Consider the following 27,105-nt stretch of genomic DNA (forward strand, 5'->3'; position numbering starts at 1 on the left):
CCCTCACAAAATCATGATCGAATGAGGCCTCCCCATATACAGCCCTCACCCCTGTAGCCATTCCAATGTCCCATTACTTGGCTATTCCACCCCATTTACTATAAATACTAGTGTGCATACTGATTTACTTCTACGATGATTTGGATTTCATTTAAAAGTTTTATTTTACATTTTACGGCACAAACAATAATAAACATCTGCTAAAGAAAGAAATGCAGTCTCACAATTAAAATAGACTAAATTTGTTATAACAAGTCAAGGTTGTTTGAGATCCCATCAGCATAAAAAATGTTGCACTATGAAGTGTGAATGCTAAAGCTTGCTTAATGCCTAGCAGCTTTAAGAATATTTTATTCATATGTATAGATTTGCTTTACTGTATACATCTTCTAGTAACAAATACAGCAGCTCAAAATAAAGTTGTCACCTGTTAAAGCCATACATAAATGTCTGGTTACATAAAGGTCTCAGATGGATAGGTATCTAACAGACAGAATTTACTTCAAGCTGTAGGGACACTGAACTGGCCTTCACATTGTCATTTGTCTGGTAACTTCCAATATATTTAATTTTTGAAAGCAAAAAGAAAATTCCTAACACTAAAGAAATCCAATACAATCACTGTAACCACAGCAATCAAATGGAAATCAAATATGACATCTGTAACTGCATACAGGTTACAGGTAACTCATCAACAACACTACAACAAAAAACAGTAAATATTCAATCTATATTCCTTAGAATGTCATAAAGCTATAAGGCATTCACAACATAGAAACCAGTAAACATTTACCCCGGGATTCATGAAGCTCGGTGCAAGGACGGCGGTAGGCTTGCACTGACAGTGCGGCATGAAGATGGCGCAGTAGCGCCAAATGCATATTAATGAAGCCATGCTGCTGCCACAGCCACGTGCACAGGAAAGGAGCGCGAGTGCATAGGGCGTGTCAAAGTGCCGCATGGAGGTGTGGAAATGCCAGCTGGTGACGTGCAACCTAAAATGCTTGCATATAACAAGTTGCAAGATAGTAATCACATCTGTCAGTGTCCATGGATACTGAAACGTATGCAAAGCATGCAAGAAAGTTCCTTAGAACACAAAATGAAGAAGCAAACACAAATGCATGGTAGGGAATAACGGGTCCCTAACTCGTGAACAAATGACATGGAAGACCGTGTGGCCATAGTCCAATGCAGTGTAGATAGCTATACCAAGTGGAAGTGAAACGCATCATATGTTAGCGAGCCACCAGTAGGTAGGTCCAGCCCAATGCTGAGGGTCACCAACTGACCCATAATGTGAGGGAAGGTACACAGTTGGGAAGATGTGTCCATAGCAAAATACACGATAAATGTACATATCTAGCGACCGTATGTATGAATCATATCCCACAAGGCATGTAATAGTCACATACAAAAGGTATGTCCGCATTTCACATACCAAATGTGATAGGAAATAGAATAAGCATGTAAACGACACAGAAGGAGCATATAAACAGCTACATCAATAAGGAAACATGTAGGCTGAAAGGAACAGTATTATCCATAACGTCGACTGTGGGGACATGTTGTCCAGTACAGTCGGATATGTGTACGGAATATATCCCATCCTGGACATAGGAAAAGGTGGCATCCTACCAATGAGTAGAACAGTCTGCCAAAATCCGGAAATCAGCGGTACAAGCCGAACTTGTCAGGATGTGTCACAGTTTAACGGGTAGTACCAGGTATACCAACCATGTAATGAAAGTTAAGTATGGGCGTTTATTTATGTGCGTGAGGTATAGCATGTGGAAAGCAAACATGGCAGGGTAGTCCACACAACCATACAGGTACCCGACACATGTAGGCAATTCAATGTGTTACTCTGGCCGTGTCATGGGCCAACAAACAAAGCAGTGATGTATGGGGTGTGAGGAATCTGTGTGTGTGGGGGGATGGGTAATGGTACAATCCTCCAAGGCGATACTATGTTGTTTGCAGAATAGGTGAACTGGAGGTGTATGAGGGAGCAGCGGGTTAAGCTGAAAGAAACACAAACACATGTATAAACAGCTGCAATACAACCAGACAGGCCATACTGTAGAACACAATTCCACAAACATATGAATATTGAAATATGTGATACAAATGTATACACATGTCACCGGCACATACCCACAGATTGGTCCTGATGGAACTGTCCAGAACAAATGCAACACACCTGGATGCATAATAGACTACCCAGCATCTCCTCCACATCATACAACCCGCTCCCATACCTGAACGTCCAGCAAATCCAGCCATACTTGGCCTACTGGTTTGGTGCAGCCACAGCTACACTTAGTGACCACTACGCATATGTAGTGGGTAGTGTCACCCTAGGCAGTTGCAGGATTGCACACTATGTATCCCTTGCATGTAAAACCCCCAGCACATTTTTGTAATGCCAGAAAAATGTTCGTTATTTCTCTTGTTGTGGATTGGTCCAGTTTCTGGATATCCCTCATGGGATATGTAACTTGTGTAAACATTAGAATGGAAGACACAAAGTCCAGTCCTGTAGATATCTGGACACAAGTTGGAATGTGCATTAGAGGTGCACGACACTGTCCAGCCCTAAATGGTCATGCATAACCTACTACCCAGGATCAAACACCTGCCCGTGACACATGTGTCCCGACACGAATAAGTGGGAGAATATATTGCACACATTCGCATAGTGGCACATGGTATAAGGGTGATGAAGGCACTGATGTAAGCAGGATACCCCTGATCCACTGTGTGAGGGACAATTAATGTGTGTGCAGGTGTGACCTGACCAACAATGGTACAATGCCAAATGTCTTGTGACCGTAGGGAATAACTATGCACCATACTGCATGTAACAGTTGCCTAAAGCGGTCACGTCAGGATAGAATAAACGTAATTCATACAAGAAACGGGCAAACAACAAAAGTGCCAAAGGTATAAGGCTTACAGCTAGGAAACAAATGACTGTTCTAAACCTGCAGTGACCGTGGCAATGTGTTGGCCCAAACAATCTGGTGTCTGCAGTAGTCATCTGTCCCACTTTGCGAGGGAGAGTCCATCGTTGGACAGTTGTGTCCTGACAAAAGACATTTCAAATGCAAATGTTCTGGGATTGTAGGACATAATTATGTCCGATATGTTATGTAATAGTAGCAGAAAATAATTATTGCAGTATCTACAATACCTAAATGTTACAAGAAACAGAATAAGCAAATAAACCGCTACAACAATAGGCTTTTATGTAGGCAAATAAGTAAAGTTCTATCTGTTGTACTGACCGTGGGTATGTGTCGGTTTGTAAAACCTGGTGTGTTCGAAAAATGTCCCATCTTGGCCATGTGAAAAGGTGCCAACCCTAGTCACCGGAATACAGCACAACCCGTACATATGCCAATGTCAACGATACCAATGGACAGAGCGTTCGCACAATAACTGGCCAGACCCTTAAAAACTCCCAAAGCCAGTGCCCTTTGGGGGAAAGGTGTTGAATGAGAATGACTACTTACAACAATGAAGAGTACTAGATGCATTTAACTGCAAACAATTAGTAGTATTACGAATTTGTCAACATGTTCCAAGTTAATAATACTAATATGGTAGAAGTGTCCGTGATTGTCCCTGAGTTGTCATAGCCTTGTCCCTGTCAGTGTAGACACGAGTCCCCAAATATCAGAGAGGTCCGTAAACAGAAGTAGACCAACCAACTGTCCCAGCTGTTGACGAGACTATTGCATACCTGTAATGATTTCATAACTTGAATAATATTCATTGTATGTATAAATGAATGAAATAGTCAAATGGGAAGGGAAACCACCCCCCAACCTGCATTATGTAGTGGAATCACTCCCCACCCTAAATTATGTAGCACCGACTCAATAATCTGGTCAGAGGTGCCCAAACACCTGCGTCTGTAAACACATGTAGAATGTTAAACTCTTCCCATGTGCTATGTCTGATCTTTGAACAGCGCCAGGGCAGTGCTAGTCACCAGTCAGCCGAGCCTAAACCCAGAGCAGCACATGAAAACCCTGACTATCAAACACATGTATGTGCGAGGGCTATAAGCATAGGAGTTATGAATATCCTTCGAGTGAGTAGACTCACAGCACGGGTCCAGAGCAATAGGAAACAGGGAATGTCCTAATTGTAGTACTGCGGTTTTCCCAGCAGGAGAATGGATGCCTGCTGTGTAAGGGAAGCGGTGAGGCGTATGTCAGAGTAGCTATGAACCATGGGTATACATATAAATGAGCCAGAACACCAATAGTGTAGTGGTTACAGCATCCACCCAACGTAAAGGCATTCCCGGTGCAAGTACGACTATAGCACATATTAATTGTGTAATGAATGCCTCTGTGCTGTAAAGCCAAAGCGTTCACATGGGTCCATTAACCGGATTCCATCAAAGTGGTACTGTCATGAGGAATAAGACACATGTAATCCTAAAGACGTGCCTGTAAACATATGTAGCTCAGAATAAGTAGATTCAAGTGGCCCTGCGCAGGTGTATGCAGCTATTAGCATAGCAAATGTATGTTGTCTTCTACAGCTGCAACTTTTATATATATATATATATATATATATATATATATATATATATATATATGTGTGTGTGTGTGTGTGTGTGTATATATATATATATATACATATATATATATATAGTTACATAGATGTGTGTATAGAGAAATATCCACAGACATAACATAAATATGCAATAATATAGCTATATATATATATATATATATATATATATATATATATATATATACGCTGAAAGACGAAAGCAAACCTAAAGGTTGTGAAGGGAATCCAGAGCAAGTTAGGAATTATGAAGTGCTCGCAGCATATGTCACATAAAGCTGCACAAGTGTGGGTAGAGCACCACTCTCCACACCAGAGGCAGGGCTATACCAGTGGCCATAACATCGTTGAAGTGCTATGTCAACATTGTAAACAGACAGAATGTAGGACATGTTGCAACCACCTACACTTGTAACCTGCAAATCGTTCGTAATCCATAATACCAGGAAAGGCACGTATGTGCAAATATGAATGGATGGTGAGCCTGTGAATACACGAGGTGGTACAAAATGTGTGTAGGGCCCCAACGCTCATGAGAGGGCAATGTGTAAAGGTGTGTCATGGCTGTGATATCAAGTGTATAATGTCTGTTATGCGGGGAAACTCAACAAGGGTGTGCAGGAGAAACCATGGATATGCGAGTATGGACACAGGAGTGATAGGGTAATGTTGCGCCGGGTGCAATGGAGCAGCCCGTGCAGGTCAGCTAGTACGTAGTTGTGATTCCCAGATAGAGCATCATTTGCATGGAGACATACCTGAATGGGTGTATTGTTGTCAGATGCTGTGCGTCAGGTCTGGCAGCCCGGCACGTAAAACCTATACGCCACCCATGAGCAGAACGGAGTTCTGCTGTGACAACCCCAAACCGGGAAAAGCAGAAAGACACAACTACATGAAGACAACAATTTGTTGACGTACAGTCACAGTAACACAAACACACATCCTATCAACAGTAATAATATGAATGCGTACAGAAACAAACACAGTAGCAGGAATAATAGGCTGCACATACGAGGAATAGGTGGAATGACACTATCACAACCCAGTTAGCAGCGACACCCCAGACATGAAAAACTTGCGACATCTGTCTGCTGCATAACATGCAATATACTGAGCACAAGTTCACTGGAGTGAAGTGTCGGTGTTAGATTGACTGAGGCAATAGTATGCTGTTGAAGCAGGGATAAAACCAATACGCATGTGTAAGTGTCCATGTCCAGGAAATGTATAGGTTAACGGACACACAGATGTATATATAGATAAAAATGTATATATACACATAGCTATAATAATTTACATACACAATACGGACGGATATATATATATATATATATATATATATATATATATATATATATATATATATATATATACGCACACACAAGGATATACTACGGATATATATAGATAGATATATATATATACACAAACAACAGGTAGTGATATATACACATACACACAAAACACACTATATGTCAGTGTAGATATACACATTCACATAAATAGGTTACTTCACAGCAATTAGGGGTACAGCCCGGGCATTTGTGACTGGGAGGTCCAATAAAGAAACGTTGTACCCCCCACATCGCCCAGCTAGGCTGGACAGACATACAGACAGGCAATACAGATCAATACACTGCCGTCCAAAACACTGGTAGGAAAGGACCAGTGGGAGAGTTCTGCAAGGTCTACACTTTAAACATGGATAACAGTGTCCCTTGCGGGACCTCAAAAATTCAGGTATGAAAGAATCTACCGACACTAATATGAGCAGGATGTAGGTGCACATGGAACAGTAGGTTGTGCAAGTGTGATAATACATGGGTTGACAAAACGTACAACATTTGTCCCGGGATGGGGAGAGTGGGCAATGTGTAGGGGTGTGCTCATACCCCAGCTGCGGTCGCAGTAAGTAATTGTCACGACTGCTGTAGAGGGGTGCCAGGTAAGTGGACCATGGGTATGCATTAATGGGCTTAAGTGTGCAGGTGCTGGTTGGCAGAAGTGTAGTAGGCCCGCCCAGTGGAAGTCATTAATATTCCCATGTGGGCATAGCATACGCCTACACCTCCCAAACCTAAAGAGCACATCTACCGGATAGTTTTTAAACCATCGGGGAATACATTGAGATCTACACAGTGCCGTGTACCCGATTAGCATGGACGTCCATAGTTATATATGTGAATGTAACAAAGTCCAAATAAACATTGCCAGAACTACTAATATTAGGTGAACAGGTGGCAGAATACAGGTAATGATAGATGACAACATGTATGAGTCATAAGCAGCTTGTACCTCGACAAACTTGAATGAATACATATGTTCTGTGACTGTGAATGTGTCTGGTTAATAGAACCAATCATCTAAATGTGTCCCTCAGGGTGTTATGCATTGTTCCTGATACAGTGTTCAGTCACACCCATTGGTATGTGAGTTCTGCTACTGACGGAAAGTGCATAAGTTGCTGACCACCTCAGGCAGATGATAGCATAATAGAAGAGGTTAAACACCCGTACGCCTGCGAGGGACACACCCGTCTGGGCAGTTGTGTCTTGCAAAATGACAGTTATGGCACATGGCCTGTGCATACCTCTCAGCTGTCCCTGATTTTCATGGACGTCCCTGATTTTGACTCACATTTTAACCCTGTCCCTCTTAATCCGTCCTAAAACTAGTGACTTTTGGAGGAAAGGTGGTGAATTACACTTAATGAATAATGACAATAATTAAGAGTTATAAACATCTTTTACTTCAGAAAATGTGCATTAATTCATATGCTCTGATTCTGTCAATGTTTCAAGTTAATAGCACTAATATTTTAAAAGTGTCCCTGATTGTCCCTTAATTTTTTCTGACTTGTCCCTGATTCTGTTAAGATTTGTCCCCAATTGGTTGAGAGGTAGTGTGTGTAGTGGTGTCAGACATCAATTTGTTGTATCAGTAACAGCTACATGTAATAGGAAACAGTATTATCAATTATAATGCCACATGAATAACCTTAATGTATGCAAACCGTGGAGGTCATCCATGTACTACTGGCTGTGGGTCAGACCTCTCAACCAATTGGGAACAAATTTCAACAGAATCTCGGACAAGTCAAGAAACACAAGGACAATCATGGACACATTTAAAATATTAGAGCTATTAACTGGAAACATTGACAGAATCAGAGCATATGAATTAATACACATTTTCTGAAGTAAAAGAAATTTGTTACTCTTAATTATTGTCAGTAGTCATTAAGTGTAATTCACCACCTTTCCTCCAAACATCACTAGTTTTAGGAGGGATTAAGAGGGACAGAGTTAAAATTTGATTCAAAATCAGGGACGGCCCTGAAGATCAGGGACAGTTGAGAGGTATGCTGTGGGTATGTGTTGCCTCGACACATGTGATAGCTCTACATATAGGGTCTATAGGTCCGCCACCAGTCTGAACGGCCAAAGTGGAACCTGCTCTGTAGAACTGTCAGATGTACCAGGGCAGAACATACTTACAGCCATGCATAGTACTGAAATATACATATCGGAGCAAATCAAAGTGTAGTCTAGCAGCAGTATAGTTGCTTATGCTACTACATATGACATATTGACGTGAAAGGTATACAAGACCTGTAACAAGCAACCAGTACAGACACCTACAACATGAGAAGGTCCCCTAATCAGGACAGTTGCAATGGCTAGAGTATTGTGCATACCACTCAACTGTCCCTGAATGTCAGGGACGTCCCTGAGTTTAGAGGCTGTTGAAGGAAAGGTGGTGAATTACACTTACTGACTAATGACAATAAGTAAGAGTTATAAACAAATGTTACTTCAGAATATGTGTATTATGTCATATGCTCTGATTCTGTCAATGTGTCAAGTTAATAGCAATACTTTTGTAAAAATGTCCCTGTTTTTCGTGACCTGTCCCTGATTCTGAAAAAATGTGTCCCCGATTGGTGAAGAGTTCTGGTATTGTCACATGTGATGTGTGATGAGGGACTGTCCCATGCAAAGTGGGAAAGGTGTCACTCCTACAGTCTCCCGTTGTGCAGTCTGAAAGGTGGTCAACGTGCAGTTGGTATGCGGTAGCATGACCTGGCAGACAGCTGCATTAACAAACTCAAGTCACATGTCAGCATTGCAGAGTATCGGTTCCCATTATCAGGCAGATGGGAGCAGATCGTATGAGGAACACACATATAATATGATTACGGCACTGGACAGGCCACCGAGTCCGTACAATCGAACGGCTGCCATCAGAAATGGTTACACATACCCAATACTGCAGTCATGTAGTCCAATGTAATACGCATCACAAGGGATCACACACACCCAGCGTGAGTGACAAATGTAAGTGGAAATATCAGAGAGCGAGTGGCTGTAAGTGTATTTGTCTACCAGTATGCCAGTAGTGCCCTGTCAAAGAAATGTGGAGTGTAAACGTGTATAAGGTGCTGTGACCAGAGGTCAGCAGTGCTTAACACTGTGCAAACCCACGCACAACAGATCCCACCTGCTGGACTGTGCCTTACCCGGTTTGCATCCAAAGGCGTCAGCCTGTCCGCAAACAAAGAACCGCCCTATACACATGATGGTAGAAGTACCCTGCGCACATAGCTCATGTGAATTAACAATAGACCATGGCATATGTACAAACAATAGACCACAAACACCAAACAGTGCAGACATCCAACAGTATAGCAATGTACTGGCAGATATGTCCAGACCACTGGTGTGTGCATGCCTGGCCGTCCTGTGTTTCAGTGTATGAGCATGCCCAGTATGACTGTTACGCATGTTGTAGACTGACAATACAGTCATGTGTGTGAGCATGCAAAGTATGGTCAACTGTATTGCATGTGTCACATGTCCAGATAGTTAGTACCATGTTGCTGACCCCTCCGTTCTACACAGACAGGTGACATGCTGTGTCTGCAGGGTATCTAATGGTCATGTGGCATTGACAGTTGCTACATGTCTGTATAGCATGGAGAGACATGCAACCACAGTCCTACACAACACTGTGGGTGATGCACATGACTCTCACATGTGTAGGTGTGACGGGGGCACAGCCAACAATTGTACACATCTGCCACTACTGTACTGGTCTGCCGGGTACTCCATGTCAGTCTGTGGACCTACCTAAATTGCTGGTTGGAGGGATACCAGGGTATGTCAGTTCCCAGCATTAATTAACAGCACAGTGGTGTTGGACGTCCTATTACACATCCTACTTCAATCAGCCTGGTCTGCTGTCATCTGTGTGTGTCATAGGGGGTTGGGGTTAGTCAATGGGCATATCCACAGGCCATCGTATATCATTTGTCTGTATTGGTCCACATCTGTCCAGCTGCATGGAACGTGTGTGGGCTGTATGGACACACATGATTGTCAGCCCATAATCTGCAGTGGGTAGGACACCCTGTGTACTACAGGCTACCACTGTGACCCCTGTATGTGCTACAGATGTCATGGTGCCACTATGGATGTGTACTGTCTGCTGCCCTAACATTTGGCCACCACAGTCACTTGTATGCTCACATACATTCAAAACACAATGCCTCGCTCGTACAGCATGCTCGGCCAAACCAAAACGAACAAAACACTAGAGGCCAGCATAAATAGTCCAAAACTTTATTGTAGTAATCTTCGAGGACATAAAAATATCCCAAAATAAATCCAAATCCAGAACGATTTCGGCAAATGCCTTCTTCAGAGAAAAATAGTCATGTCAATAAACACAAAACATACTGAATATTTATATGATACACCAGCCAATGGCAATCAATGGTATGGTCCATACCCCTATTTTTTGGATACAATATATTGTTGGAATAATATGTATAAATAACAACATATTCGTGGTAATTAAAACCACCTTAACATCCAATAAATACTGGTATATGTATATGGATGTTATTTTAAAAATACTTTCCATATAAATATAAGGAAATAATGTATTTAATGTTTGATAGTAGGTATGTGGTTGTAAACTACTGTTAGTTAACTGCATCAGAAATAAACTAATAAATTGCATATGCATGATACTAACATATAAAGCACTAGGACTGACCAAATAATAAAACATACTGGCTAACCAACAAAATATGTTAGTATAAATAATACATTAAGAAGATATCCATATGAGCCAAGTTATACATAAATAAATGTGTATATAAACAATATACTTATCATAAATGGTCATTTAGACCAGGTGGAAACAAGGATCCAAGATGGATAATCCAGTACTTTTCTTTATGGCTCAGAATGTTTTGCCATCCCTGTTGATTATTCCTATTACCAGTGATTCTGTCAATAACAGTAAACATAAACTTTGCTGTAGGGTGTTTAAACGTGTGTTGATAAAGAGCATTCATGGGTTTCTTATTCCGAATATCACTCCGATGTTCCCCTATTCTTATTCTAAGTGATCGTGGTAATAGGAATAATCAACAGGGATGGCAAAACATACTGAGCCATAAAGAAAAGTACTGGATTATCCATCTTGGAGCCTTGTTTCCACCTGGTCTAAATGACCATTTATGATAAGTATATTGTTTATATACACATTTATTTATGTATAACTTGGCTCATATGGATATCTTCTTAATGTATTATTTATACTAACATATTTTGTTGGTTAGCCAGTATGTTTTATTATTTGGTCAGTCCTAGTGCTTTATATGTTAGTATTATGCATATGCAATTTATTAGTTTATTTCTGATGCAGTTAACTAATAGTAGTTCACAACCACATACCTACTATCAAACATTAAATACATTATTTCCTTATATTTATATGGATAGTATTTTTAAAATAACATCCATATACATATACCAATATTTATTGGATGTTAAGGTGGTTTTAATTACCACGAATATGTTGTTATTTATACATATTATTCCAACAATATATTGTATCTAAAAAATAGGGGTATGGACCATACCACTGATTGCCATTGGCTGGTGTATCATATAAATATTCAGTATGTTTTGTGTTTATTGACATGACTATTTTTCACTGAAGAAGGCATTTGCCGAAACCGGTCTGGATTTGGATTTATTTTGGGATATTGTTATGTCCTCGAAGATTACTACAATAAAGTTTTGGACTATTTATGCTGGCTTCCAGTGTTATGCTCACATACATACCAGAGCAATGGGTAAGTACACAATCTAATACAACTGCCACTTGTTAGGTCAATAGACATACCCTGGTTGTGTTACGGACTTGAGGATGGTGCTGGAGTGCTGCCTATCTCGGATGCACACAGTGCACCTCCCATACATAGCCGAGCACAGGTACTGTCATGTTTGGCATCCATTGTACTGTGTGCGGGTTAGAGAGCGGAAATCCGTGGGTACCTACTGTGTCAGTGCATATGCCTTGTGTTGCCTCTTTGCCAAGGGCTGGTCATACTGTGCACGGGCTGTCGCCGACTGTGCCCTATTCAGGTAGCTCCTTCATCAAGTCACACTGTGCCTGTACAGGCCTTGACAGTGGTGTTGGGCTGTGTGACCCTGCCCCATGCTGTTCCTGCTGCAACTGTTACTGCAGGATAACATTGTGTAGCATAGCAAATAACTTAACAACATGTATGCATGTAGCTTGTGACTACTGCAGAGCCCCAACAGATGTGTCCGGATACCAGAACTATGAACCGAGCATCCCAAACACATGCACATGTATATGTCTTGCCTGTGCATCCGCCTCAGTATGGTGCGAGTGTTCATGTGTGTGTGCATTGCTGATGGGTGTTATAAGCCACTACACCAGTGTTTACCTAGCATCCCCCACTAGGAGACGGTAGGGGATGTCCACATAGGCATTGGTGTGCTACAGCTGTGTCAGATGCCATATATTGGACACATCACAGCTTCCAGGGCAGACAGCACACACATTCAATCTCATGCCCTGGCCATTGCATAGGGCCAAGCTGTTGGAGGGTATGCCCCTGCACTGACTGTAGGCCCTACCCTGCTCCCCGGGTGGTGCTACGTGTGCAGGCTATAGCACCCTGTACCCCAGGGTACTCATCCATGTGGTCGAACAGATTCATATTGCTGGTCCACTAATCACGTGTGTGGAGGACCTGTACGTGCTCACTAGCATGTGTTGACATGGCATCTGTGAACTGGTGCAATACTTTGGATGCAGATGCCTGTGAGATACCCACGATATCTCCAGTTGTGCTGTGTGAGGTACCTGTGGCTAGTACACCTAGGACAACACATCCCATGGTATCCACTGTGATGCATTCCCCTCGGCCTGTCTGATGTGTTAGGCACAGGTCAACAAGCTGCTGTAGGAGGTCTCTGGCACCCCATAGTGCTCCAACATCCCCAGCCCATGTAGACCCTGGTATGTCACCCTCTGTCTATAAAGTCTTATGTCACCCCAGTAAGGGTTGTTCGGCAGCATACACTTCCACACTGCCCCAGCCTCCTGCACATGTTGGTATATGTTGCCTGCTGCAGCCCGTGTCATTTGGTTGGACTGTGTCGTGAAATGTCCCTGCAGGTATACACCGGTGGAGTAGTGTGGATGAAACATGTGTGTATGTTGCTTGCTCGCATTAATGTACTGTTCATGTGCGGGCTGGCCATGTCATCAGTCGATTGTGCTGAACAACACCTGTTTGTGCAGCCTGGACACCCTGACTACCCCACCACTGCTATCATCCCTCCCAACGTCACCAGGCAGGTATAGACACACCCCTAGCTTAGGTTTGCTAAGGCATGAGCAGTCCTGAGGCACAGTTCTGCAATGTACGTACAGTATGCCTGACCCCCCTCCCATGCTGTCAACTATATGCGAGACCTGCACCTGGCTGACTACACACATACACTCCAGGGATCAGCAGCACACCCTGGTGATAAATGTGATTCACTATAGTCAACCTCATCTGCATAGTATAGTCTTCTAATGAATAGTTATATGACCCATACCGAACCTCCAACATATTAACCACTGCTCAGTGTCACTCAGATCCTCACACAACTGGCAACAGGTGCCTTACCATCACCATATTCGATGTCCCATGGTCTGCCCAGCAACAAAATAACTGGTGTCTACACGACTACAACCCATGGCCCTGCACACCATAGACGATGTGCATTAACACCACGCCATGGCAGATATACACAGATCCCAGGTTATCACGTAGAGATCATCCAGCACAAATAGTCAATAGTGCTGATGTCCCCAGACATATGTTCACATTTATGTCCACCTCTACATCTACAAATAACACATATATTATTTGTAGACATATATACATACACACATATACATGTATACACATATGTAGATATGGCATTGATATCACAACAATGAACCACATGACAGCAATGCATTAGACAGGAATGAAAAGGAAACTACATGTGCCACCTGCATCATGTAGTGTTGTTAATATCAAGGCATGTGTGTTATGTTGTGTCACACAGGTCAGACCGTAGCAAGGGTAAGAGTAGGGCTGCTGACAGTTACTCACCAGACTTATTGGTGACTTTATGTGTTGACAACCCAGTGTCTTGGCAGAATATGCAGGCTGTGGACATTAACTAGGTCAGCATCAAAACAAACTGGACACATCCTACAGCTAGCCACCCACAGATACCAACACATACGGTATAACTGCCAAACACACACCTGCCATGCCCTGGAATCGAGCATCTACCTGTCTAGTCTACCACACTACAGCATTATGCAGTAACAGAATGCACTACCGAGTTCCGGCATCACCGCACTCCCACAGGCATACTTCTAGGCGGATGACATCATCCGCAAAGGCAAAGATGCCGATAGGGAATGTATGTGGTGTGAGCTGTCTAAAAGAATTACGGTGTCCTAGGCAGCTGGAAACACACACACACACACACGCACACACACACCTGGCAGGGCTGGGAGTCGAACATGCACCTAACTACCTTATCACACTACAGCATTATGCAGTTACAGAACGCGCTACCGAGATTACTGAACACAGCACTCCCATAGGCATAATTCTAGGTGGGTGACATCATCTGCAAAGGCAAAGATGCCGATAGGGAATGTATGTGGTGTGAGGTGTCTAAAAGCATTACTGTGTCCCCAGGCAGCTGGAAACACACACACACACACACACACACACACACACACACACACACACTTGGCAGGGCTGGGAGTCGAGCATACACCTAACTACTTTATCACACTACAGCATTACGCAGTTACAGAATGTGCTACCAAGATTACTGAACACAGCACTCCCAGAGGCATACTTCTAGGTGGGTGACATCATCCTCAAAGGCAAAGACGCCAATAGAGAATGTATGTGGTGTGAGCCATCTAAAAGCATTACTCTGTCCCCAGGCAGCTGGAAACACACACAGGCACACACTTGGCAGGGCTGGGAGTTGAACATACACCTAACTACCTTATCACACTACAGCATTACGCAGTTACAGAACACGCTACCGAGATTACTGAACACAGCACTCCCAGAGGCATACTTCTAGGTGGGTGACATCATCTGCAAAGGCAAAGACGCCAATAGGGAATGTATGTGGTGTGAGCCATCTAAAAGCATTACTCTGTCCCCAGGCAGCTGAAAACACACACACACACTTGGCAGGGCTGGGAGTCGAACATACACCTAACTACCTTACCACACTACAGCATTACGCAGTTACAGAATGCGCTACCGAGATTACGGAACACAACACTCCCAGAGGCATACTTCTAGGTGGGTGACATCATCCGAAAAGGAAAAGATGCCAATAGGGAATGTATGTGGTATGAGCCATCTAAAAGCATTACTCTGTCCCCAGGCAGCTGGAAACACACACACACAGGAACACACTTGGCAGGCTGGGAGTCGAACATACACCTAACTACCTTATCACACTACAGCATTACGCAGTTACAGAACGTGCTACCATGATTACTGAACACAGCACTCCCAGAGGCATACTTCTAGGTGGATGACATCATCTGCAAAGGCAAGGACGCCGATAGGGAATCTATAGAGAGTGAGCAGTTTGAAAGCATATTACTGTCCCAAGGCAGACGTAGACAAACACATGGCAGTGGTGTGATCGGGGCAACTAAATATCTACAGAGCACTAAAACAACACATGACATAGATACGGGAAGCACCACAGACAGTACACCCTTCAAGACAGTCAACCAGTGTGTTCAATGTAGACATCCATCGTGACATTGAAAATGGACATCTGTTGCCTGGATGACCACCATCGCTATACAGGATGTCAATGGCCATGCCCATACACGGAGGCACATCACCAACGCAAGGTGTAACTGGGCATGCCCACACGCTTAGTATCACACGTCTGTTTGGAATGTACTGTGTGTCCATCTACACAACAGCGTACTGGGCATGCTCAGACACTTAGCAGTTGCAAAGGGCCTTCTTGCATGCACACGGATTCTAAACATGGAAGGGCACAGTATGGTGTTACTGTCCCCAAGTACATGAATGCCACTCACATGTACTGACCAGTACACACTCAGGAGCCATCACAGATGTCTCAGGTGCAGATCACAGAGGTACACACCGCAGTCTACAATGTAGCTCTCAGACATCACCATGTCATTGGACCAGCAATACACAGCCATACATTACCACAACACAGTGTGACTCATGACCAGTGGACTGTACATAGGTCTACAGCAACTGTGCAGACTACACATGTACCGACAGGGTTCCATCATGTGTTATGCATTGCAATGATACCACTGTAATAACCAGGTCGGCTCTACACATACCAGGAGCCCTGGGTCTTACACAGCTGTGACAGATGACTGTCACTGTACACCAAAGAACACACATGTTTGGATATGACATACATGTAATTGCAGTGGATATGTGCATGGACTACACACACAACACATATGTACATAGCATAGCTTTTGCTGTCCTCCGTGCAGACAAGTAGCTACAGTAATCACACGCACGCAAATGGAAGGTGGGTCCATGGCTGTTGACTGCTAACAGTACATGAGGTAGCAATGTTGACTGAGGACACATTCCCTCTGTACTAGTTACCCATGACACCCTTCATATCATACAACAGTCCATGTGTTATGTATGTCATCACACATGTCCACCAATTGCAATGCATACAAACATGGCTACATGACAGGCATGTAGGACCAACACACATGTACAATTTGTAGTGTGCATGCAGCTACCATGCATGTGCAGTAGCTGATGTATGTAACTTATCTGTGCCTAACTACAACATGCAGTTGCAATGCAGCCCCATCATTGACACCTGGATATGGTGACATACTGACAGTACGGTAGGATGTAGATCAGGTATGGATGGATGTGTGTACATAAAGTGGTGATCCACCTGTGCAGATGGATGTTTGCTGGGGACAGCTCACAGGTATGTCACACGCCATCCTACCATTACATGTGCAAACAGTACGCTATGTTACTGTTACTTGATGGTGAAGACATAAAACCTACACAGCAGTCAGGTGTTACTGACTGTATGTCACCTGACACCTGTAACACTTACATCCTCCGGTGTGCATATAGCACCACAATTGCCGGACATAGCATTGGTACACATAATGCGGCCAATACTGCTGCATGTCTGTCAGACGTATCATCATATAGCAGGTGTATCATTCACAGTACTGACATGTGTGTTTGCTTGTGTGACCATATATGCCACATATGGTGGGGATTACATCCCAATTGTTACACACCCCTGTATACTGTTGTAGAGATCTGTACATACTGCAGTGTGTAAGCATGACGTAGGCAGGGGTGGTGTGTGTATCACACACATCAGCTATCTGTATGTGCATGACATTTGTGGTCTCCACAGTGTGTGTGTGTGTCTGTGTGTGTGTGTGTGTGTGTGTGTGTGTGTGTGTGTGTGTGTGTGTATGTATGTATGGATGGCTGTCCGGTGCATGGAGTGAGGGTGTATGCTACCATACAGAACACACAGGATCCCTAACCCCTCATGGTGATGCAGTCTACTACCCTGTTGATGCCATCGGTCTCAGCCATACTGGCTACCTGTACATGTTATTTCTCTATGTCACGTCGTGTGGGTGCACAGTACTGTGAGGGTGATGACCACATAGGCAGGGGTCCTCACTTCAACACTATGGGTTGTGCGTTATAGTGTTGTTGACCCCATGAGTGTGGGCATGTTCCTGTAATGTGACAGGGTATTACTGCTACACAGTGAGGCCTCATGCTATCAGGTGGCCTCTAAAGCTATCATCGGCCAGACTGCTGTGTACAACCCCTGCACCATGTCAACATACCTGTGATGTGACCTGGTATGGATGTCACGTCTCTAGTCACTGTAGCCTATTAAACTCCTCGCATGCTACTGGATCAGTATATGTGTGGACATCTGTGGTATGTTAGCCTTTCCAACAGTCAGGTTGAGGCTACGTATAGCATGCTGATATTGCCATATGTGCCTGTGAGTACTCCACAGTTACACATGGGAGACTGCAAACACTGCTACCTGTAGGCACATGCAAATAGACCATAAGGAGGGAACCAGGGCATCATTACCAACATGCTGTTACTGTTGTTACCAAGACACATACTGTGAACATATAACAATGCATGCTAAACCTGTACTACATGGTATGTCTGGTGCGTGTTAACAATACACAACTAATGTAATATACACTTCTCACTATTCTTACACAACTAATGTAATATACACTTCTCTCACTATTCTTACACAAATAATGTAATATACACTTCTCTCACTATTCTGTTCACCCTGTGCATCAGACCATTTGAGCATGTCCCTGCACCAGTGGTGTGGATGACAGGGATGCAGCACAGGCCTCATCATATGCATAGGGTGATAATGTTTGCCAGGGGCATAGGCTGCACTAATGGATGATATCATGTGTGAGGGTAAGGGCCGGTGATATGATTGGACATGTCTGTTCAGTATGCATGTGGGTGTTGTGGTGCTCTACAGATGTGTTTGCTGTGTGCGTGTATGTGTGCACACAGTTCTGTCTTTTGTGAGGCCTACACAGGGGTATTATTGACAGCTCCAGATTATACAGACCAGATTGTACAGCTCACTGTGTCCGGCCACGGCCACATGACCTGTGCCTGCCAGGGGTTGCAAGGGCACTACCAGGCAGAGGTACAGATTGGCTACTTTCTGACGACACATGTCCACTGGAACCATGTCCCCGCTGGGAACATCCAGGGCCATGTCCACGTGGCCTGCTGTGTCCTGATGTGGACAGCACAGCACTAACTGCACTGCTACTGCTACCGGCACTATGGGAGCGGGCATGTGAGGTGGCATGCTCACGTTGACCTGCACTAGGTGGTCTAGCTGGTCTACGTCCACATGGGCTATGCCTCACTCCTACCAGATGTTTCAGCACAGACAGCTCATGCTCGCGGATTGCCATGCCACGGTCAAGGATTCTGACCATGTCACCCAATCGCCTGTCCAGAACATCAGCAATCTGCTGTTGAGCATTTGCCAATGCCTGGATGTTGTCATATAGGGTATGGATAGCAGCACTCTGCAGCCTCTGCCCATCTCTGTTCTGCCATTCAGTACGTGCCTGTGCTGCCATTACAGTCTGGAACATGCGTCTGGTGATACCAGCTGCTGCGCTCTGTCTTGCAGGTGCATGTCTGCCAGAGGTCCTCCTACGAGCAGCACTGGCCACATGCCTGTGTGGCACATCTGCAGTCATTACACTGACACCATGGTGTGGAGACACACCTTTTGTAGCCACCACACGTTCCTGTTCCATGCTAACAGACGCTGACTATCCTTCCTCTATGGACACTGGTGATGCAGTATGTGTTGCAGCAGATCTGTGTGCGGGGAAGAGGGGGACATAACTGGGATGGCAACCATTGGCACAGATTCAGCCCCTGACAACCTTGCCTGTACCTCACTCATATGTTCATCACTGTTAGTATCTGTGGGGACACTAACATCAGATGGACTGCAGGAGGGTAACACACCTACATCACCAGTGAATGTAAAGAAAGATTCTAAATTACAACAGACACACAGACACACACACAGACACACACACAGACACCCACAGACACACCATGCATGTGATTTGACAGACGGCATGCAGCATGCCTGTGATACAGCAGACGGCATGCAGCTCAGTCATTAATAGTGTTAGTTAGCATACCTCCCTGGGGTGCACACTACAGCAAGCAGGTGTCATATCAGTAGCCATGCAGTTCACACAATCATGGCAGTATGCATGCATCCCAGTGATACACCATGTGGATCAGAACAGGATAACAGTACACATGGCTGACATGACCTTGACATGTAATCTGCTGATATGTGCATTAACATGCATACATGTCTGACACAATGGTGTCCTGACACATGTACAGCATCGTAATGGGCATCACATTGCAGTGTTGTCTGTATGCCCTACAGATAGAATGCATGTTTAGCAAATGTGCATGAGCATGGAAGGGTAGTGTGAGCCGTCTACATTGCTATACAGTGTGAAGTACAGACACTGTGCCATTGCATGGCATCATGAGGCATCTATATTGCTATACAGTGCATAATATGTACACATTGCATAGCCATAACTGCATGCATACCCATGACAAAACTGTGGACTGTGACCCACGATGCTGAGGTGTATACACACCAAACCATGCTGTGTCATGTGACAGGTCACTGGAGGACCTACAGATGACACCCCTGCACAACTACTGCAGAGTCTTAGCTGCCTGGCAACCATGTCCACACATAGCAGACTTGTCAATTCACCATGTCCCACATGACATTGATGTACCACACACATGAGGTGCACAGCTAATGGTGATGTCCTACAGCAGCAAGGAAATGTACAGTATCTGTGGCCTGATGTGGTGTCAATGTCTGTGGAAGCTGTACAAGTGACTACTGTCATGCTATGACAGTCATGATGTCCAACACATCTTATATGGTAGACTTCAGTGACACCTCCACTAGCTGTGCACAGGCTTTTAGGATGTCCAGTGTACCACACCAACTGTATAATCAGTCAACTAAGGCTATAATTGGACCATGTGTGGACAATGTGCAACAGGGTGTATACACATCACATCTACTGTGTGGCTACGTGTCTCTGGTCATCCCCCATGGCCATGTGTGCACATGTGTTGGCCAAATGTGTGAGATGGCCATCTATCTCACATGTCTGTGTTGTCCCATATGACATACATCCATAGATGTCAGATATGTCACCATTCACAGGGCTATGCAGACAATGGGTTGTATGTTTGGTATGTGGGTATGGGTTATGGGATAGTGTGACAATATTGCAGCCAGAACACTACGTGTCTGGGACATGTCAGATTGCACATCACAATGTGTGCACCCATTGCAGGAGCATATAACACAATGGTGACTCCTGTGGGCTGCCCATATCACAGCTCACTGTGTGGTACTGTTTGTGTACCACACGTGTTGTTCCAATGCATAGTACGTATGCCTACATTGTACAACACCTCCAATGTTGTATGCACAGCTGTCCACACATGTAGCAATGACAAATACTGTGGTTTCATGTCGTTGTATCATTTTGTTTGTATATATTGCACATGGGTGGCCAGTGTGAATGCTGGGTGATGCGACCTGTATATCGTGACTGGAACGAACATCAAGTGTGCAAGTGTTAACTGGCCACATGGCGAATAGATCCATCCTTTAACATGCCTGATACTAATGACAGTCTCACCTGCAACGGACTGATGTCTGTGCGGCACGCCAGAGGTACCTGTATAGGGGTGACACAGCAGTTTGAACATTATCCATGACTGTATGACAGCCACTGGGTGCACTGTGCATGGTTAACACATTCGCCTGTACAATAGCATATAGTATGCACATGTGTGCATACACAGGGTAGCATACTGTAGTATGCAGCATGTGTGTCAACATACCTTGCATATGATGTTACATTACATAATGTACAGTGACATATGCAACTAAATGGGAAATAATAGCCATATGTGCAGTACTGACTTACCAGGCAACTCCAGGCTCATTGGTTGGGAGACACCCACCTCCACGATTGCAGCTAGTGTTTGTGGATGCTATTCTGAGGGTGTCCCCAGATTGGCTAGTAGCTCCTCTGTGTGTGTGAGTGGGGGCTGGGTTGGTGGCCCACCACCTGTTCCACCTTGTTCCCTGGTGATTGCAGTGGCACGATGTTCTGCATGTCGTATCAGGTCCATGCAGTGTCTGCGCACCTGCTGGTAGGTGCGGTTATGGCCACCCACATCATTCACCCTCCTGTGAAGATCCTGCCACAGGTCATCATGCTGCTGGGAATGCTGTGGCACATGGCTGAACAACACCTCATAGTTCTCATGGAGGTATGGGATGAGGACATCATCCTCCTGGTGGCTGTACTGTGGCAGGCGTGTACAAGGCATTATATGTAAGACATAATGATGGTGACAGGTCACAGTATCAGAGATGTACAGAGATACTGCTGCACATACATTTCTAGTAAATCTAATACATCTGCACAGTTATCTTTGCAAATCATCATGACACTGACACGACTGGAATGTTTGTGTCACACACATGTAACACCCGTTATGCATTGGATATCATCACCATATATGTGTGTCACCTCATTACAATGTTCATACTCCATGTGAATGCTGTCTTGATGTGGGCATGTCTGTTTGCCTGCACTGGTGTTCTTACCTATCAGCACATGCCTGGATGTGTCCACGGTAATGCTGTTGACCTTGATGCTGTGTATATGTCACATATCAACACATACACTGCCTTAATGGACTTGAGCAGTGACAATGCACACATACGCATGGAAACCTTTACATGCATGTGTTTTGCCATATACATCTACACGGCACTGTACAGCTGTTCAGCATCCTGCCACGGATCGCCTGTGTTGCACATGTGAAAGACATGGGACAATGGCTAGTCGGACGTCATTCGCAGGGATGGTTATCAACTATAGCATGTACGTGCAAGGTTTCCTAGCTGTATCCGACAGCCATTTTGCCACCGCGAGGTGCAACAGTGCCACATTACTGACCCAGACAGTTGATACTGCATCTACCATGCGGCCATCACACCATGTATGACAGAGATGACATGTGCAGCTTTGATGGACAGGTTTGCATTGTATGGCTGGAGTATGTCACATGTATGGCAAAGGGATCTGTCCAGCATGTGGCGATCCTAGTAGTAGGATCGTGGCTGTCCATGATGTATGTCTTTCAGATCAGGATATGGACATGTAGCATGTCCAACATCATAGTGTAGCACATGTTTTTATGCAAGGTAGACATCATGCTGCATAGTGGAGGTGAGGATTGTGAAGGCTGGTATCGCCCATCCACGCATGGCCAATATGCCTTAAAGGTGATATGTGATCCAATATTGGTCACCCGAGTGTTGTGTATGCCTGTCCAATGATCTCCATGCTCATGGATGGCACCCTGTCATGACATGGGTACCTCGTATGACTACCTAAGTGGCCTGGAGACGTCACCAACTCAGGGAGGTGAACTGCACAGCACCATCCTTTACACAGTGTCCATAATGTTGACCGCAGCCTAGGTGGTAGTTAATGGGTACAGGATATTCACCTAGCCGTGAGAATGCTGATATCATCCATCAGAATGTGCACATATGTCAAACACCTCACCCACAAAGCCCATTCTGTATGTTGTTCACAACACTAAGACAGATATTGCTCATAGGTCATGGCCATTCACATCCTTACATACACAGATGCCTCGCATTTGTCTGTGTGGTATGGGCTACAATGAGGGTGGAGTACAACACATTAACCCTGTTTTACTGTAGCTGGCACTGGTGTGATATGCACATGTCACTCTGGCACCTTTTGTAGTGTTGATTCAGTCAACAGTCCACTGGTAGAACACTCCTGTGACATACGAAGGTATATGTAGTCAAACATCAGTACTGTCATGTACATCTGTACTGCTAACATTTACATTGATAATGGTTCATGGACTTGCAGACCATACTCAGCAGGGTTATAGTGCAGTGCCACCAATTATGACTGTCGTCACCACTTGTGGGTTGATATTATCCATCACCCTATCTGTATTGTATGTTCATGCTCAGCACTTGTTCAGAACTTGTGAGCACTTCATGAGCTACTGATTAATATAGAACCCATTCCACACCATTTCTCACAAGTACACTGTCTGTCCTTATGTTTCCAGCTTCCTTACAGTACAACAGCTGTTATACACATGTAACTCACATATCTTGTGAGACATGGTTGTATATACAGGCATGTCCAACTGTCACGTACCAGTGCTATTGCCTGTCTATATGATGAATATGTCATACATGTGGCAATAGAGCAATTGTCTCATGTACACAGTCAATGCTCACCTCCCAACATACGACACTACAGCCTGTGGGAGATGCACATATGCAGCCGTGCTGGGGGTAATGCTGTCACCAACCCTGACTGCACCTGACAATCATGTGAGGATGTGTAACATTCGCAACACACCCCACTCATCACATAGTCTCACAAGATCTCCACCACCACAGGCCACACATACGAGTACAACTTGTGCAGTACCTCTCCATACTCTGTGTAGACACCAAAGGCAGCCCCCATCACCAAACACAACAACAATAACTTATAGCCCACAGACTCATGTGTGCCCATCACATACAGCCAATAGGGTGTTATAACATACACAACACACCTGTCATAGGTGACTCTGTAGGCGGTCACACTGATGTTCCACTCAGCAGGTTAAACAAGGCGATAGTCGCTTACATCTTGCTGTCGGGTAACTGGTTCTGCAACATAACCTATGCACCCATGCCACACCTCACCAGGTACAATTTGACTGTCATTCTCCATGTTAGTGTGACTGCCCTGAGATTCAACTTCACAGACTACGTGTGCAGGGACATGCAATAGCTCACCAGTCTTGTAGCCCTGAAGGTATGGGCCAAGCCCTGGGGAGCATTATGCATTCATCTGGACCTTATATCACTGTACAATGACTGACTGTGTCACTTCAACAGTTGCCTATGCTTCTGCTGTCATTCCACAGGCATCTGGTATCTGTCCGCTTTGACTGACATGGTCAACAAAACACGATCCTTTGGCACAGATGACCTGCACCTGTCAGCCCTGGGAGTACAGATAACATGTAAGGCTCTTGCTGTTTCTATACTGCCTGTCTTGCACAATTTACAATAACATTCACCACCAGAACGGGAACAGGCAAGCCAAACATGGGGTCATGTGACGCAATGCTTGACATTTTCATCTCTGACGGACGCAGGCAAGGCACTCCTTATAATGGACCACTTCAATATCTCTGCACTGGGACCTGCCTCTAGGCTCTGTAGAGCACACCTGCAATGACAGGTTATACACAGACCATACCTTTCAGTCATGTAACCTGGACCGGCACACCCACGGCTGAGGTGTTCCCATATTCCACTATGTTGTACACAAATCCTGGTTAGTTACTTAGCACAATGCATCAGAGGTGCTCCACGTGCAACTAACTGTGGCCAGAACTGCTATACACATTGTAACAAGCTACATATTCAACAACATACCCCATGGTTACCAGACCTCATTTCTTGGTGTACTGGACAGTAGAGCTCAGACAGGTACTACTGATGTGAGACCGACACTACCCCACACTTAACTGGGATAGCCACTCATGTACTGACACATTAGGCCAATGCTGTCCGGGATTCATAACCTCCACTCGGCTGGATCAACCCATACACACCACCTCCAAGAGCAACAATATCCTTGACATGGACACTACCAACATCTGACTGGTGTTCCACACCTGGGGTTATCCCCTCATTGGTGGATTCCGAACATATGCTAATCACCCTTGTTATCCACATCCCGGCACCACACCCTTCACAACATACACAGTACAAGAATACTACAACGCCTACTACAGACGTCTTATGACAGCAGTAGTTAACATCATGACACCTGTGCAGATGGACAATGCACATACAAATGCTGAAACATAACCCAGTGCACATCATTAGCACTTACACGGCTGCATGGATCATGCTATTCCACACAGAGCCATGATGGTACCCAGCAGATAATGGACGCCACTCTGGGGGTCCAGTTCCATGGACATAATTTACAACAACAGGTGGAGGCTGTTGCAAAGTGGAGTACAATCCCATGGGTGGGGTAGCTCACTGGTCAGCCTCAGTAGGGCTACAGGATCCCTCATCACATACTCCGACACTAGCTACGTAAACATTACTGTGACACATTCCAGGGTGTACCACAAGGCATTATGAAGGTATGTCAGTAGTCAGTGGCAATACCCACATCTGCTCTGACATACAACAGTTGCTCAGGAACATTACAGAACCAGGTGATGTTGGCGACATGCTGGCAGATGGGGTCACTGCTAACATTACACCCTCTCACTCCCTACAGGGCCACAATCCATGCAGGAACATTGCTGTGTCCCTGCAGTCACACCTACACAGTACTAACCTGCACTCTATATGGCCTGGAACACTGGCCCAATGTGACTGTCCAACATCCCAAGCTGTGATTTACACAAACCTCTGAACAACATGTCTCCCCACTTGGCCACCATATTCAGTAATAGCCTTGTATCAGACATTGTGGCCTCTGAATGGCACAGAGCAACAGTAATCACACTCCACACAGGTGACGCCACAATGCACGAGGGGGACTATTCCCCTACACACCTGACTGGACTGTTCTGCAAGGCTATGGGGCACATCATCATGGAAGTCATTCATAGAGACATTGGTGGGCTCCGGTCATTTACTGCCACCCAGGTTGAACTTGTTAGGGCCATAGCATGTCTACTACACCTGGTGGACTCCTTTCATACAGTTACCAGGGTAGTTGATGATGGTAAGGGGGTTCACACAGCCTACATTTTCCTCTCATTGCCTTTCAGCACCATTCTCCATTCTGGTATTGACAACATACACATCCACCTGCACATCGACCCCTATGTCTCAGGATGTTATGCAAAGTGGCTCACGGACAGGACACACACAATGAGGGTAGCATACCATAGTACCTACTGTATTTCAGTTACAGTTGGCATAACACAATCCTCAATCATAGGGCCCCTCATGTTCGGTATATGCTTCCCTGAGGTACAGGCTAGCACAGAGGGACTTTCACTGCCTAGCTTTACAGACAACTGCATACAAAGCACCATGATTGATCCACCAGCTGATACTGACTCCCTCCATAAGGGTGTCACTGTGACGGATACCTGATATCAATATCATGGCCTCAAGCTGCATGACACAAGGTGCATGAACATCCCCTTTGCATTACACCATTCACCCACTGACTATCACATAGGTGGTAGTCCCCTACATACATGTCACATTGTACTTGATCGTAGTACACACGTATGTCGCACCCACTCCTGTGATAACCATATTGCCACTGTGGCGTGGATATCCTTCTACATGGCCACACTTATTG

Source organism: Protopterus annectens, chromosome 3.part1, assembly GCF_019279795.1.
Source record: "Protopterus annectens isolate FY-2018-M chromosome 3.part1, PAN1.0, whole genome shotgun sequence".
Classification (NCBI taxonomy): domain Eukaryota; kingdom Metazoa; phylum Chordata; order Ceratodontiformes; family Protopteridae; genus Protopterus; species Protopterus annectens.